Genomic DNA, 17,876 nt, shown 5'->3' with positions numbered 1-17,876 from the left:
TCACACACACGAGTGAGCTCGGCGGTTGGCTGAGTGTGCACGAATGGCTGGATCGATCGAATGCCGTGCAGGGGGGGAGGGATCAGGGTGGGATGGGAGTAGGGCTATTTGGGGTGGGGTTTGGGGGACGGGTGGGGGGACTTGTTTACTACATTGATCCCATTGTTTTGCCTACAAAAGTAATGACGGATTGCGTTATTGTATGTATATATTGATACCTGGCAGATACCTCTGGGGTACAGAGATCTGCGGCTGTATATGTGATCTGTCAATAAAAATCTGTTTTGAAAAAAAAAAAACGCACACACACTCTATTTCTTTCTGCTTTGAAATTCCGCAAAAATATTAGCTAATGTGCGAAATGTTGTTTTCTCTCTCCCTTTCTACTGCCCCTTTAGCCCCTCTCATGTGCCCTGCTTGTCATATAATGCATTTTAACATTATATACCAGCTTTATTGTTGGAAAATCTGAAGCTCCCCCTGACCTCTTATCACCCCCCTCCCCCATCATCTTACTGAGCATGCTATGCCCCTGCCAGTTCCAGTCCCTCTGTCATACGGCATGTCTCAGCCTTCCTGTTATTTCCCTACATTCCTGCTGTTTGTATTCATGGACTTGTAGTTTTTGCAACAACAAAAAAAGCAGGATATTGATCCAGTAGCTGCTAATCTTGTTTTAGGCCTACTCTTCTGCAATCAGCACCCCCATCAATTTGCAACTGTTGGCAGAGTAGTGGAGGCGGGCTCCACAAGGCGGCCCACCGGGATCAGGTGCAGAGTTACTCCGTGCCAGGCACGTGTGTTACAGCTGGTGCCACGCAGTCTGGAGGCCTTTGCCCACATCCTATTGATCTGGACTGGTTCCTGCACACAGCTGGAGAAGGTAAGAAGCCTGAAAATCGGTGGCTGACATTATATTCCTACCTACGCGAGGCGAATCGTCTTTCACAGTGTCCAGGTGTTGTGTTCTCCATAGAGGGCACGAGGTGTGTAACAAGGTGCCTTGCTAGACAAATAGCTCCCCTGTCTTTGAATGAAGAGATTTTGGAGGGGTATGTCTGATGCAGTGGTAGAAGTGGGGGGATCGTCAGGGCACTGTGTGCCCCTGCTTCTTTAATTTATTAGCTTCTGTTCCCCTACTTTTTTTTATTTTAAACACACGTCCCAGGACAGTGCAAATAGCTAAGGCCTACAGATGAGGCTCGGCGTTCCTGGTCGTTCGGGACGGGCAGGGTGGGCAGAGAAGGAAAAGGACTCTGGGCCTCATTTATGAGGCCTTGCATCAGATTTGCACTTCTGATGCGTCACTTTTTGTGACGCATCGGCGGCGTAACACATGCCTCCTGTTGCGCACTGATTACAAAGTGACGCATCTAAGCAGATGCGTCACTTTGTAAACTCCTGCGCTACATTATACCTGCGTCAGGTATAATGTATGCAGGGGGGGGCGTTCCCCCGCAAAAAGCCTCGTAGAAGTGACGCTGTGAAATCTATGAGATTTCACTGCGTCGCTTCTAGGACGCCGTTGCACCAAAATCTTGCGCCTGCCACACACCAGGCGTAAGACTGACGCAGGCCCTTTCACATGGGGCTTGCCCCATGTGAAAGGATGCATTGCTGGAGTTGCGTCACTTTTGTGACACACTCCAGCAATGCGTCACTTTTGCGCTTACAAATACGTCAGAAATACTGACGTATCTGTAACTCCTTGCGACATGATGCGTCATACATTAAATATGACGCACCAGGTATGTCGCAAGGAGTGCGCATTGAAAAGTGACGCATCGCTGCTTTCACGCAGCGATGGGTCTTTTCTCATAAATGAGGCCCTTTGTCTTTTCCTTCTTGCCCAGAGAAGACAAGGACAGTGTCCACTTCTGCTCTACCGCTGGCAGCTGCCCCCCTCTTTCTTACTCTTCCTCCCTCTCTTTCTATGTTGCTCCACCTCACTGAAAACCGAGACTTCAAAAAAACAGGTATTACTCCCTCTTTCCTCTCCTTTCATTTATTTGTTCCTCCGTGAAATGGATCCAAAAAAGAAAAACACTTTTGCTGGAAATGTCATCTTTTTCGTACATTTTTCTATTCCAAGGTGCAGCCTTGGGACAGGGAGAAATAAAAGGATCCAAATGTGAAAAGTAACTAAATGAAGCAAGATAGAGTTTTTCAAAGTGGCCAGATTGATTTTATTCATACCTCTACACATTAGCGCCACTTTACAGAGTTTGTCAGTGAAGTGCTACTTTTGTTTTCTTCTCTTTCTTTGAACAACATCGTTTTCCCTGGGTGATGAAGTGCACCATTACTGGAGGTACTGTGCAATACATGCTTGATGGGTGGATTGGAAAACAAATTGTGTACTGCGGCTCTGTGTTCATGGACGTGGGCTTTTTAAACCATACTGTTTACGTTTTGTAAGAATATAAGCAATGTAGTCATGTCCTTAACTTTTTCAGGCAAAAACACTCATTGATTTCTGAATAAAGACTGTAAAAGCATTACGGTAAAAATGTTGTTCCTTCTTACATTTCACATGCTTTGCCTAATCTTGCATTCCCTTGAGTGTTTGCTTTACCAGGATGTTGATACTTTGGGAGAGGATGTGGCACTATGATCAGAGCTGCCAAATTTAGAACCGGGGAACCAGGTTCAGCCTTCATGACCAGTCCACCTGACCACTCTCCTGAGAGAGAACATTCCTGGGCTAAACCGTAGAAGTTACCAGAAGACCCTAGAAACCCTGATGTCTTAGCACCAGCAGATGGACCCTAGCAGTGGCCTATGTGGGTTAACCTTGAAGGCCTGTCCATCACAATCCAGGCTGAAGTTCACCTACAGTCTTGCGGGCAGGCCTATGAAGCAGCACTCCCTAGAGCGACAGTGACTGTCACTGAGGTCACAGGACCCTTGAGCAAGGTGACTCTAGGGCAGTGCGACTGATGCAATCACACCAGGCGCTGACTTCGGGTGGGGTGTCATGTTTGCAAGTATATCATTATTTAAAAAGCACTTTCTGCCTCCTTCCTGGCCTCCAGCAATTTTCGGCAACAATAAAAATGTTATGATAACTGCGGTGATTAATGTTCTTCTTATAGAAAGATGAAGTTTTGTCAAATGGAATTTTTGACTCATGGAAAGGTAGCACAGAGGGTTATTGTGTCTACTCCAAAGAACATGTTCCATGCAGATCAACAGTGGGTTACTGCTTTTGTCAATGAGATCCTTTAGTTACTTGCAGTTTATAAGTCAAAATCCTAACATAGAATAGTGTGCTCTTAACTATCATCTAAGAGCTGCATGCAAACTGCAAGGAATAGATTGGAGCGTTATGGTTAATTCCCCAGCCATTCATTATCCTAATGTTAGAAAAAGGGTTAATATGGATATAAATCAATTCTCATTGTTGAAGAGAATCCCCAACCATGGTATTATGTTCTAAATTCAGAGGTGTGTTTCTCCAGACCAATCACTATTACACTATAATGCCAATTAGCATGGTTGTCATGTGACTCCTACACCTTGTAGTCCTTTGTCTTAAGTAACATTTCCTATACAGTGCCTTACACACATATGATTGATCGTCTCTGTGTAATGTGTGTGATGTAAAGTGCTCTGACACCGTACACTAGTTTCAGTGGCACTGAAAATCAAATTAAATGCATCTGTGCGAAAGTGTGGTTATGGGGACTTGAGGGGCACTGTTAAGGGGTGGTAGTGAGGGAATCCGTGGCGGAGGGAGTCATGGGGGGCCCCAACAAACATTGTCGCACAGGGCTCCACCAGTGCTTAAGACGGCCCTGTCCTTGAACCAGCCTGCCTCACTCATTCGTACCTCCATTGGCCTTGTTTCAGCAGTAGTAGCTGTAACTCACCAGTGGTCTGCAATGCAGGATTTGTACACACACCAAAACCGAATTTCACAAACGTCACGGTCTCTCTGCTTCAAGCACAAGCACTTTTAACATTTTGGGGGGTCACTGGAATTATGCAGCAATGGAGGACAAAATTATGCCGCGGTGTTGACTAAATTATGCAGCAAAATTAAGGCTGCAGCGTAATGCAGTATATTTTCTGATACTTTATTATTTTGACATTTTTACACATGCTAACATAACAGTCTGTGCAAAAATGTTGTCTTATTAGTACCAATGTAACATACAAATGCCACAGTGAGAAAGCGAGCAGTAAAACTTTGCAAAGGGCTGCCCACTTCGCAGAAACACAAGTTACATTTTTTAGTACCTTTGATCAGTTTGAGCTACTAACAATTTATTAGTTAAAATCATCCAATTATGCACCAGATGAAGCATTATGAGGCAAATATTGCAGAACCATAATTATATAGAAAACATTTGCAAACTTGGATATTTTGTCATTCACGTTTGAACTGCTCTTGTGGAAAAAGGGAGAAGTGCTGATGACAGAAACTCCATTGCTCAGAGAAAAATGGCTTCTGCTTCCACACTTATGCATATTTGGGGCATTCTGTGATTGGAAACAAATCCCACTTTATGAATGTATTTTAATGTCAATAACTCATAATAAACCTTAAATAAACGTGTCACCATTTGTTGAATTAAATAACATAATAAACTGTAAGTGTAACTGGGTAATGAAACGCCAAACAAATACTAAAAATTAGAATAAATTGCTCTTTCTTTGCCACACCTCTGACTCCGCCCACTGACCCAATCCTCGGGTTATTCCTGCCCTCTGATTTTCCACCCTCAGATCCCTTACTTTTTTTCCCCCCACTTCGACCACTGGTCTGATGACTGAGTCTGAGGGTCCAGTCTATGTTCCATGAGTGTTAATAGTGCTCTCTAAGGGTTCAGTATGTATGATGTGTGTCACCTGAGGGGTTCTGCTGCTGCGAAACGCATGCATTTCTAAGATATTTAAAACAAAGGCTTGCAGTGTTGTAAAAAAAAAACATATGAGCCTGTGAGCATTGTGTCTTAAAAATTCAAAGAAGCCACCAAAGGAGTGGAATTCTTGGACTATGCTTAATGGTAGGATGAACAGCCATCTAGACTCCTACAAATACAAGCAAGGATAGAGGCACGTAGACGGTCTCATGGAGGAGGCAGGGCGTTAGGTCAGGTTGGTGGGGGGAAAGAGACACAAGGGCGACAGAGCGGCATTAAGCAGCCTAAGGATGGGTGGGGGATAGAGATCATGAATGCCGGGTACGCGGTTTAAAGTGAAACCTGTGTTCTTATTGAAAGCCTGTGACAGTGTTACAGTTGCGGGCACCCATGTTAAAGTGGAAGTGGGCGCCTGTGTTGATATTGCAAGCGGGCGCCCATGTGATTGAAAGTGGGCGCTCGGGTTATTAAAAGCGGGTGCCCATGTTAAGGAGAAAGAGGCACCCGTGTTAAGGAGAAAGCGGGCGCCCATGTTGTTAATTTAAAAACACATAAGATAAAATGAAGCACAGCCCTGCTGCTTAAAAAAACACAAGCGTTTCTAGCTGAAGCAGCACATGTCCTGCCTGCAGTAAGAGAAACTGAATAAAGAAAATAGTGCTTACAAACTAAATAACATGTACCGTCTAACAACCGAAGTAAAAGGGTCAGTCGCCATGGGAGGTTACAAATGAAGACAAGGTGGTACTAAGGAGGGACTAAGAAGCCTATTTACAAACCAGAAGCTAGCATTTACAAAGGGCAATGACAGAAAGTTAATGACAAATATGGGCAGAGAGTGGGTGGGGCTTCAAGTGCATACTCCAAAACAGCCTCGCAGAGCAGTGCATGTGCGCTACCTCTAGGCTGGACCTAAAAAGTTAAAATATAGAAGAACTCACCACAGGTAAAGGGTTTGTGCTCCTCTTCTGGAAACTAAGAAAATACTGATGCAATTCTGTTAGTGAACTAAGAGGCAAGTCAGATGTCATGTGTTCCCTATAAGTGACCTTGACTCTAATTAAAGATGGAGCAACATTATTAGTTATTACATCAAACACAATAGAGGTTTTTGTGCAGCAAACGTCCTGTTCTCACGTATTTGAAGGTGCTCCAATTTGTGGTAGTGAACAAAAAGGAGAATTAGTGAAACAAAGTATTTGCCTTAGATCACACAGTTTGGTCAAGCAGGAAGCTAAGATTGATCCCTAATTTTTTTGTTTCACGTTGTGCAATTCATGTACTCTATGGGTATCTCTTTCTGACATCAAAGGTTAATGCTTTTCCCATATGTCTTGGAGTATGCATGACAAGCAGATTGCTGTTGTGATTAAGAGAGCAATGTAGATAAAGCACTTCTAAAAATGAGCTAATATGAGCCACAGTATGGTCCATATTCAGATGTATGGTCCACCTCCGGTGGCTCATGTGGAGTTGCTTTAGTACTAATGGCGTGCTTCAGTGATTTGCCTGCTGCACAGATATAACTAGGTAAAAACATTGAGGTGAGCGAACACAAGGTTCCGAGTTTTTTTTAACATAGCAAAGTTTTGAAATGTAGAAATTATATAAATGTGGGCTTGAGATCAAATTCCTCTAAAATTGGCCTGGCACATGAAGGAGCTGCCAATAAATTAGAACTATCAGGCTCCCACGCATTTATTTAGAGAAATACCACATTCACATCAATGCACCATCGGAAGTTATACAGCCCGGCGAGAAACACAAAGGAGCCTAGACACAGATGAAACATGGGTACCTGCACTCCCACAGGTTAGGATCACAGAGACAAGGTCCACCATGCCTGATTAGGCAACCTCAGATGATCGGCCTGAGGTGTACACGCACCGTGGCAAAGTGGAGGACCAGTTGTCGAGTAGATGCAGTGTACGCTTCTCTGCTAAGCCGGAAGAGCGTCACCCAAGCTCCCATTCCTGGCTGAGCGTCGAACCACGGCACCCACACTAATCACAATGCTGCATGCAGTGTTGTTATTGGCTATGGGGAGCCTGGGTGCTTTCTGTTCCGGAGAGGAAGGACGACAACGAGGGACGAAGAGGAGAGATGCAGCAAGGAGGTAAGTTTCATTTTCTTTACCCCATTAACCCCTTCCCCCCAACACCATGCCCCCGCCCTCCACCCTGCCACCCTTGATTAGTGCCAGCCGCCACTGAATAGATGACCTGAGAGTGTGACTCACTGCACAATCCAGTAACTGAACTGAAAGTGCTCTGGAACGATCGTCAGACCATTGCTTCACAAACAAGCATTGGCAACGTCAATTGGTCTTGCCTAAGTGAGAACTATTGGCTTTGTCAATGTCTTTTAGCCATGCTATAATGCAGCATGGCTGCTGTATAGCGTGGCTAAAAGTTAGTGATGTGACGTGGCCTGGGCATAGAGTAGAGTGGCATAGAAATGAGTGGGGTAGAGTGGTGTGGAGTGGAGTGGCGTAGAGCAGAGTGTCTTAGAGTGGCGAAGAGTAGAGTGGAGTGGCAAATGGGAGAGTGGTGTAGCATAGAGTGGAGTGGTATAGAGCGAAGTGGCATACAGAAGATTGCTGTACAACAGAATGGAATAGAGTGGAGTGGCATAGACTGGAGTGATGTAGGGTAGAATGGCATAGAGTGGAGTTCCGTAGAGTAGAGTTCCATACAGTAGAGTTGCGTAGAGTGTAGTGACATAGAATACTGTAGGTTAGAGTGACATAGAGCAAAGTAGAGTTGAATGGTGCGGCGTAGAGTTGAGTGGCATAGAGTGGAGTGGCGTAACGGTGTAGAATGGAGTGGCGTGGCTTAAATTTGAGTAGAGTAGAGTGGAGTGGCGTAGAGTAGAGTAGAGTGCAGTGGCATAGAGTAGAGTGGAGTGACATAGAGTGGAGCGGCATAGAGTGGAGTGGTGTAGAGTAGCATAGAGTAGAGTGGTGAAGAGTGGAGTATCGTAGATTAGAGTGGTGCGGAGTACAGTGGAGCGGCGCAGAGTGGAGTGGTATAGAGTAGAGTGGAGTGGCATGGACTCATTTATAGTGATGTAGAGTGTAGTGGCTAAGAGTGGAGTAGTGTAGAGTAGCGTATAGAATAGAGAGGTGTAAAGTGGGGTGGTGTAGAGTAGAGTGGTGTAGGTTAGAGTGGCGTAGAGTGGTGTGGAGTAGTACAGATTAGAGTGCCATAGAGTGGTGTAGAGTAGAGTGGCATTGTGTGGAATGGCATAGAGCAGAGTGCGATAGAGTAGAGTGGTGAAATGTACAGTGGCATAAAGTATAGAGGAGTAGCTTGTCATAGAGCAGCATAACGTGGTGTGGAGTGCCGCAAAGTAGAGTGGAGTGCAGTTGCGTGATGTAGACTGGCGTAGAATAGAGTGTCATAGAGTAGAGTGTCGTAGAGTGCAGTGGCATATAGTGGAGTGACGTAGAGTGGTGTGGAGTGCGTAGAGTGGTGTAGAGTGGCATAGAGTACAGTGGAGTAGCGTACAGTAGAGTGGCATAGTGTAGAATGGTGTGGAGTAGAGGGGGGTGGACTAGAGTGTTGTGGAGTAGAGTAGCATATAGTGGAGTGGCGTAGAGTGGAGAGACTTGGAATGGAGTTGCTTAGAGTGCCATAGCCTAGAGTGGAAAGGCATAGAATGGAGTGGAAGAGAGGGTGTGGCGTAGAGTGGCATAGAGAAGGTTGACACAGAGTGATGTGGCTTGGAAAACAGTGACCTGGAGTAGAGTATTGTTGAGTAAAATGATGTGGAGTAGAGTGGCGCAGAGTGGAGTGGAATAGAGCAGAGTGGAGTAGAGTAGAGTGGTGTAGAGTGTAGTGGTGTGTAGTGGCATAGAGTAGAGTAGCATAGAGTGCCATAGAGTTACATTGTGTGGAGTGGAGTGGAGGGAAGTAGGGCAGAGTGGAGAGGCATAGAATAGAGTGGCCTGGAGTACAGTAGCATGGAGTAGACCGGAGTGGCTTAGAGTGGAGTGGCACAGAGTGGGGTCGCATAGAGTGGTGTAGAGTAGAGTGGAGTGGTGTAGAGTGGAGTGACATAAAGTGGAGTGACGTACAGTAGAGTGGCATACAGTAGCGCCCCATAAAGAGGCTTAGAATGGGGTGGAGTGAAGTAGAATAGCATGGAGTAGAACAGCATGGAGTAAAGTGGCATGGAGTGATGTGGAGAGGCATTGAGTGGAATGGAAAGCCGTTGGGTGAAGTGGAATTTAGTAGGCTAGCCTAGAGTAGAGCGGGATAGAGTGGGTTGAAGTCGAGTAGAGTGGTGTGGCATGGAACAGAGTGAAGTGGCATGGAGTGGCTTAGAGTGGCCTGGAGTGGGGTAGACTGGAGTGGAGCAGAATAGAATGGCGTAGAGTGGAGTGGCATAGAGTGCCATTGTGTGGAGTCTAGTGGCATAGAGTAGAGTGATGTAAAGTAGAGGCATAGAGTGGATAGGCTTAGATTAAAGTGGACTGGTATAAAGTAGAGTAGCATGGCGTAGAGTGGCGCCGCATAGAGCAGAGTGGTGTAAAGTTGAGTGGAGTGGCATAGAATAGAACGGAATGAAGAAGCATAAACTGGCATACAGTAGAGTTTCAAAGAGTGGAGTGGTATGAAGTACAGTGGACTGGCATATAATGGAGTGATGAAGAATGGTGAAGAGTGGAGTAGCATAGAATAGAGAGGTGTAGTGTAGTACAGTTGTGGGTGTAAGTAACTAAAGCGTCAATAGAGATGGCTGACTCGGTGAAAGTCATATTAAGTGCACACTGGCGCACTGAGTACAGCCTAGCACTAACGCAAGCATCCCTGCACCATTATGCAGGATTGTTTTTGAGCCGCAAGGAACACCTTCCAGCACAAAAATGATCCTCTGAGGCTTTTTCCTCTTTCTCTGTGTGCTGCAGAATGCAGAACATGTAGAAAGAGGAAATAACGGGGAGAAATAAATATATTTCTCCTCGATACAGCTCACCTGGGAAGGCTTAGAATTTTGGTGCATTCCCAGATTTAATAGTGTAAGTAAATCTGGGAATGTGCCAAAAAGTATGGGTGGATGCGTGGGAAAACCCATGCGCTATGCATGGAACGCCTTTCCAGGACAGAGTAATGCAAGGCAGCGACTTGCACTGCTTTGCATTACTCCAGATATACTAAGCCATGCAGAGCCACACAAGGTGGCTTTGTGCGGCTTAGTAAATCTCACTGAAGTCCTTGCGTTGCCTTGCGCTGCTTTGCTTTATGCAATGGCAACGCAAGGGCTAACTATATCTGGACTACAGTGTGCAGGATTCCTAGAGTTGAATTTGACTGGTTCTCTCTGTGGTCCAGCGCTGTTGTGTGCAAATCCCCTTTGTTGCAGGGTGGTTACTTCAAATGGGTATTCCTTTATACTGCACAAAAGTAGAGAAATGGAACATTTACATCCTACAAAAATGAATGCAAGCAGCCACTTCCAGTGAAACATTACAATGTGAGGGCTTGACGGTACATCAGAGCCATGCCATTTTATGTGAGGAGTCAGGGATTTGCATTGGGTCCACATAAATTTCACACACTTACTTGAATAGTGCAAATGACAAATGTGATGGTCTCTAGTCACTCCCAAAATGTTAATGGATAAGTGACTTGTGTCTAACAACAGGAAGGGTTTTTGGAGTAAAGGGAAAAGGGCGCTCAGCTACTGTAGACGCAAGATAAGTAAGATTGTCAATAGTAGGTGTTGGTGCATGCAGGCGAGGGGATAAGCCCTATAACCCCTCCAAGACGTCTGTTCAAAGAACATACGTTATAAACATAAAAACAGGATGCCTATTGCACACAACAAGAGAGTAATTCCTTCTCTATTTCATTAGTCCGTGTCTCAATGGACACATTTCCAAATTAATACACAATTACAGCTGTCAGAGAAAAGACAATATCTTAAGAAATGTCTCAAGGAAAGTCTTCTTTAATATCTTTTGCAGCCAGCCGACACGTGTTTCGTCGCATAATAGTGCGACTCCTCAGGGCTGTAGGGTTCAAACGAAAGGAGAAAAGGTTGCTTGGCCGGTGATACTTCCAACCCGGCTGGGCTCTAGACCATGTGTGGCGTGTCAGTCAAAGGTGGGCTACTCCGGGTTCAGGAAAAGAAAAACCTCGAGTACGAGTATTTCTTGGTTTAGTCCAAAGCCGTCTTGAAAGAATTGCGATAAGTGGCAACGGGGAGCATGAAGCTCAATAAAGCTTGAGAACGATGTATCCGCTATGTGTGATCAGCTGGCAGCCGCAAGTTATAGCGAAGGAGCGGGTGTGCTTCCTCCGATGGGTTTCCGGATTGTGTTCTCCGGTTTTGCGCGGACTGCCTTGATGCCGAGCGGTATCCTGTGTTCCGGATAAGGTCCTTATCCGGAACACAGGATACCGCTCGGCATCAAGGCAGTCCGCGCAAAACCGGAGGAACACACCCGCTCCTTTGCTATAACTTGCGGCTGCCTGCTGATCACACATAGCGGATACATCGTTCTCAAGCTTTATTGAGCTTCATTCTCCCCGTTGCCACATATCGCAATTCTTCAAGGAAAGAATATCGAGGGACAAAATACAGCAAGGTAAGTGCATATAGGGTAATATAGATTTACTATTCCTAACTCCAAATCTACGGACCTTCACGATATATGTACCGCATAGGTACAAATATATGCAGTTAGGTATAGAAAATCTAGGCTTAGTTGCCTATGATATTTTATTTTCGATATTCTACCTATGATATTGTGTCTCATCGATATCGATATTGTGGTTTTGATATTCAGGGGGCACACCATTCAAAAAATAGAAAATATGCCGATGCAGCCACAGCTTGCCCCCAGCTTCACCAACATCTAGCGTTTGCAAGAGCAGCCACGGCCACTGCAGGTAAGAGCGGTGAGGCGGTGGGGGCGGCTGGCGGGGGATTTCGAGAGACGACCACAAGGGGAAATTATTTATTTATTTAATTTTCCCTTGTGGTCGTCTCCTGAAATACCACAGCCGACCCAGATGAATAATAATGCCAAATACGTGTAAAACCGAGATGCTTCTTGGATTCTGGAACTGTGAAAATAGTCCATTGGGAGAAACTATAGGACATTGGACACTTTCTATCCCCGGATAAAAAGTGACAATTAATAATATATTACACGGCTTATCTGTTCATGCAACTGGATCAAACAGACTTTGAATATTAGGATATTGGCAATCTAGCTATTGTTTGGAATAGGCTGAGCCTAACAGAACTACACAACTTTGGTGAATACATATCCAGCCGTATTTAATGCGATCTTAGCACATCTGCAGCAATTGTATGTAGGAGGGGATTATAATGGTCCTATGACGCATATCTCTTAATTCTCAGAATTATTCAGTTATGGCCAGGGAACAACCAAACAACACAAAGGCTTGTAGAGACAGCATCATGGTGGGTGGTTTGACATAGAAAGTAGAGTATCAAAGGCCTTACGTAAGGAAGAAATAGATAAACTAGTGGCCATTCTGACCATCTGAGATTCACAAAGACATATATGAATTATCTCAGTGTCATATAAGAGGAGTAGTATTATAACTTTGAGCCATTATACAAGAAAAGAGCCATGCAGTTTTAAAGATTACAACAGGTGTCATGTAAGATTGCAATGACAAGCAACAGCATAATAAACTAACTCCTATTACATCTGAAGAGGTGCGGAATGAGCTACTAGGGTTAAAATATAAGGTGTAACTCCATTGACTTTTCCCAAATAACCATAATTTAAGGGTGATTCAATAGACCTGCCTTTTCAACCACTTTTGTTTGAGTTCAGAAATACTTTATTGAGCATTTTCCAAACCAAAAAAACAGGGCAAAAGAAACAGAAATGTAATACAAGTGGTTGATTCGGGAAGACAATGTCTGGTGTGCAAAGTTCTGGATGGCCAATTGGGACTGGTTGATCTAATACAGAGAACAAAACCCAGGTATCGCGTTGCAGATGAGAGGAGGCTCACATATGGTAATTCTGATGGTTTAATGAAGGTAAAATGGAGAAAGGAAGAAAAGAAAAGGAAACGCTAGTAGGTAAAGATGTAAGTGATATGTATGGAGGGATGGAGTCGGGCGAGGCTGTAGGGTATGCAACCAGAAATGTGTATTCTCTGCAGGTCAGGGATCAAGCACCAGGCTATAGAAGACGGTGATAAGCAGTGCTTCGAAGTCCGGTGTTTGTGTGTTCGGGGCAGATACGCCCTTCTTAGGGTACAGATCAAGCACAGATACTAGCTGCAGTCTTACCCCTTCACAAAACGAAGTGAGTGTGCTAATATATATGGGGTTATAAATGTTGTACTTGCCGACCAATATCTATCTAGATGGTTTCGACTTATGTTTTCTGAGGTTACTGGCTATAGGCTCATTAAATATAGAAGCCCATGGTGGGCTGACACAGTGTTAGGCAAGCTTTGGGAGTGCGATAGACACAGTTGGTTAGAGACACTGAGGACCCGATTCACAAAGAAAAAGTTAGACGTTTGATCTAAACTTAGACCAAACATCTAAGTTTACGACTCGGGGCAGATCTCCGCCCGGTGTGCGGACTAAAGTTAGTACTCGTAAATGCCCTTTGGGAATTCCCAAAGTCGTAACCTTGAACTTTTGGTCTAAGTTTAGACCAAAGTCTAAGTTTCCCAGTGGCGTAGCAAAGGGGGGGGGGGACCCTAATACCTGCAGCTATCGCAGGACTTGCCAGCACCCCCTCACACTCTTACATGCGGCTGCTAGACGGCAAATGCAGTGACCGCCATGGGTGGCACAACATCTAGCTACGTCACTGAGTTTACTTTTGTGAATCGGGCCCTGCATGTTCATTATGATGCATGCCGCCAGGAAACAAGGGAGGCTGACTGTGATCTTTTTTTTATCTTATGGCAGCCTTTGATACTGTAGGTGGAGTATTGCCAAGAAAATCTTTCAAGGAGGGTGGTGTATAAAAAGAAAGAATACAGGTTATTTCTTTGCTCTACTCAAATAATTCACAGTGGTTTCAATAGGAACTACCGGATGAATGAACAAACTGCTTCTAAGTAAACAAAGGAGTGAAGCAGGGCTGCACCCTGGTGCCCACATTGTTTAATAAAAAAATAAATAACATGGTGCAACGTCTAAATCATGAATACCTGGTTCACAGTGATTAACACTGGGCCCAGACAAAGTTTTTGGTACACCAGAGTAATCCTGGTGGAATCTCATGTAATTTCATTTTCAAGTAATTCCAAGAATTTAATGTTACGCTTGTTATGTGAAATTCCCAAAATTATGCTATTACACCATATGGTAATTCAGTGTCATGTTTGCAGCAACATTTTACTGTGGAGGTACGGGAGCCACCAAGCCGACCAGAAAAACGGGCAGTGGGGGCGAAAGGCGTCCCCGCAACCAAATGGAACTTTCCATAAGTACGCAAAAGTAAATAGAGCAAATTTCACACACCCCTAGCTAACACCGTTACAGTCCCTTTTTATAGCATGTGGAGGACGCAGTCCAATGGCTAGAACAGGGAATGCTGACGGTGTTTGAAGCTTATTGTGCACTAAAAAACACTTGAGCCAAGTGGAAAGGCCAAGTTTCCTGGTGAAATCCTTTGACCTAAATAGGAATAGCCTACAAGTGGTCCCTGAATTTAATTATTTGGCCTTAGATGTGCCTGTCAATGCATGCAGAAAGTACAGGTAACTAAACACACACTTATATATATAATAAATTGATTGTGGGGGGACACTGACTGCACCACTGGAAACATTCAGAGCAAAAATAGAAGTGAGTGCGCACTGTGGGGGCAGACGTGTGGGAATTTTTCAGGTCAAAACCACAAAATGTTCCTCAAAATAATTTTCTTAGATGAGCACCTCTGCAGCCCTTGCAGGCAGTGCTATATGTTAGATGCCTTTCACAGAAGACACCTTACACATCACTCATCATCTGAGTTAGACCAATGGGAAATCCCGCCACTACCATATATAAGAGAGACTGGCAGGGGAAACGGCCTTTACAACGAAGCCGTTTCCACGAAATCTTTAACCACGCATGCAGTACAACGCATGCGGGGTTACCACTAAAGCCTTTACCACGCATACCTTTACTACGAGGTTTGTAGTAAAGGTATATGTGGTAAAGGTAAAAAGTAAAAAAAAAGGGGGGCTTGGGGGGATCTCCCCCCCAAATAAAAAAACTCACCAGAAGTCACGTCGGGATCGGCACATAATCAGCGTCGTTTAAGAGAAATCGGAAAAAAAAATCCGTTTTCTCTTAACGACGTATGACGTCACCACGCAAGTAGTCGAATTAAAGGTTATGCGTGGTAAACGAATTCCGTTGTAACGCATGCGTGGTAAAGGCATGCGTTGCAACGGAATTCGTTGTAACGTCATACATTCGACTGGCAGATTGTATGAATCACGACCAAGCCCTAAGGCTATCTTGGATACGAAATGTACCATCCTTGTTGCTCTGCCTATGTTTGAATAACCTGTGTGCTGAACTAAATAAAAATAACCAAGGCTATTATTTACATAAAAGGGGATCCATTTTGATCAAAGGTGAGTATGGAGGAATTAAAGCCTATCTATAACTCCATCCTAACCTTTAACTACGGCCATTTTAAGACAGCCCTTGGAAGGCAACAGCATATTTATTTATTTTATTTATTTAGTGTTCTACTCCACACCCTTCATATCTGCTTATAGGATCAGGTATTATGGGATGTTTTACAGACAAATGGGGCCCTGGCAAGCCTTCGTGTTAAACTTGTCACTGTAGCATGAGAGGAGATTAGTAAATTCTTCCTGTTTTTGGCGTGTTACACAAGTTTACGAAATTGTTGGCTGAAACCTAAGTCAAACAATTTTGCAATCATGAATAAATTGGCTGTGTTAAGCCTTGGTAAAAAAAATAATATATATATATATATACATTTTCGTGTTCAGTTTTGCATGGTCTGCTATACATGGGTGTGTGGAGATAAAGGAATAACGTTTGTGGACTACACAGAGATATCACCCACAGAAAAAGGATAACTAACTCACTACAGAATACATGGTCACAAGCATATACCTGTTGGAAATTTGAAGTGAATGGCAACTTTGCACTTAACATTTTGCATTAACAAGAGTAAGAATGTGTGTATTCGTTGCTGACTAATGCGACATTGCAGTCGATGAGATTTGGGATGATAGGGGTGCCAAATCAAAGTAAGCTCCTGATCCTTGCTGGAACCCTTTACAAAGTATGCGTCTGTACCCCTGGGCCAATATGCGAAAGGTGCATGTGATTTTCAGAGTGAATGTGTTCCTGTCGCTTAGAAAACCTGGTTGTGGTACCATGAAAAAAGTGACATTGATGGTGTGAATTCACGCTCCTTCTTAATATTAACCCTGGATGGAGCAGGCATAGTGCCTCTACGTGAAGTTACACAAATTTGGAAAGCAACTCCATGGAACATTGCTCCCCTCTGCGCTCTCTTCCCTCCCAAAGTAATTAAAAGTCATTAAAAAGGCACTTACCTGCCCTGTGGCTACCTCCTCCTCAACATGGCCACTCTCCTGCCTCCTCCTCGCCGTCCTTCTTCACTAATAACCCTTACGTTGTACTTCTTGCGCATGCGCATAACGTACATCGTAGTGGTTATCAACTTATCAGTGAAGAATACAAAAGAAAAGGGATGGTTGGGTACCAATTGCGCAGAGTTATGAAATAGACGATTCAATATATCTGGTTGCTCCAAGGATAAGGGTAATGGCCATCCACCAATTACCAGAAATGTAGAAAAAGTCTACACCGTTATACACAAGAAAGGGGATATATCCTGAACAAATTCCACAATGATTAAATACAGTTCATAATAAATGTAGACACAGATGGTCTTCTTTGTCCTCTTTATTTCTTTACAGTGCTTCAACACAGTCCTAGCTGCCAACACGTGTTTCGTCTTTTTGTGGTGTAAGTCACAGACTTCCTCAGAGCAAATATCGTGCATTGGTCCAAAGTATATCGTTATGACAAAATATCCAATATTAAGACAGTTTTATTTAAGACATTCCAAGAGTACTAATAACATCTTGATTAGCGAGACAGTAGTGAAGATTATCCACAGTATCCTGTTTTGTTTAACACATATCGTTCTGATGGACCATTGCGCAATATTCGCCCTGAGGAAGTCTGTGGCTTACACCACAAAAAGACAAAACATGTGTTGAAGCACTATAAAGACATAAAGAAGACAAAGTAGAACATCTGTGTTTACATTTACTATGAACTGTATCTAATCATTGTGAAATTTGCCCAGGATATATCCCCTTTCTTGGTTATCAGTGAAGAAGGACGGCGAGGAGGAGGCTGGAGAGAGTGGTCATGTCGAGGAAGAGGCAGCCATGGGGCAGGTAAGTGCCTTTTTACTTACTTTTAATTAATTTGGGAGGGTGGAGGGACCGGCTAACTATGCTCTGCCACGGAGTTGTAGTTTTACCTGGAACGCATAGTAGGCAAAACTACGTAAACTCCACTGGCGGAGCGTAATTACCCGCCCGGGCTTACTTAATGTGATCATTGTACATGAATACTCTGGATTGATTTCAAATGTTCATGATCCCCATCATGCAATTAAATATCTTGTTAAAAATTCCAATTTCATGATCTCAATGTTAGATATGGTCTTAATCACCTCCACTTCCATACTAAAGGTCCCTGCATTGATGAAGGGTTTCTGTATCTGCTAAATTCCACACAGAATGAGATCTCTCATCACCATTGTGCAACAGGATGCTTTAGATTCAGGAGTGAAAGTATACTCAGTCAGGGACATATATAGGTCTGGTATAAACTTTATAAAATTGAACTTATTTTCTGTTGTGTGTCCCTTTACATCAGCTGGTGTCTGCCAAAATTCCATGAAAAGTTTGGCTTTAAATTGCTTCTGTAACTATATGGGAAAAAATAATATTAGAGTGGTATCCTTAAAGA

This window comes from Lissotriton helveticus, chromosome 5_1, assembly GCF_964261635.1.
Source record: "Lissotriton helveticus chromosome 5_1, aLisHel1.1, whole genome shotgun sequence".
Taxonomy (NCBI): Eukaryota; Metazoa; Chordata; class Amphibia; order Caudata; family Salamandridae; genus Lissotriton; species Lissotriton helveticus.
The sequence above is the reverse complement of the archived record's forward strand: the minus strand, read 5'-3'. Positions refer to the sequence as shown.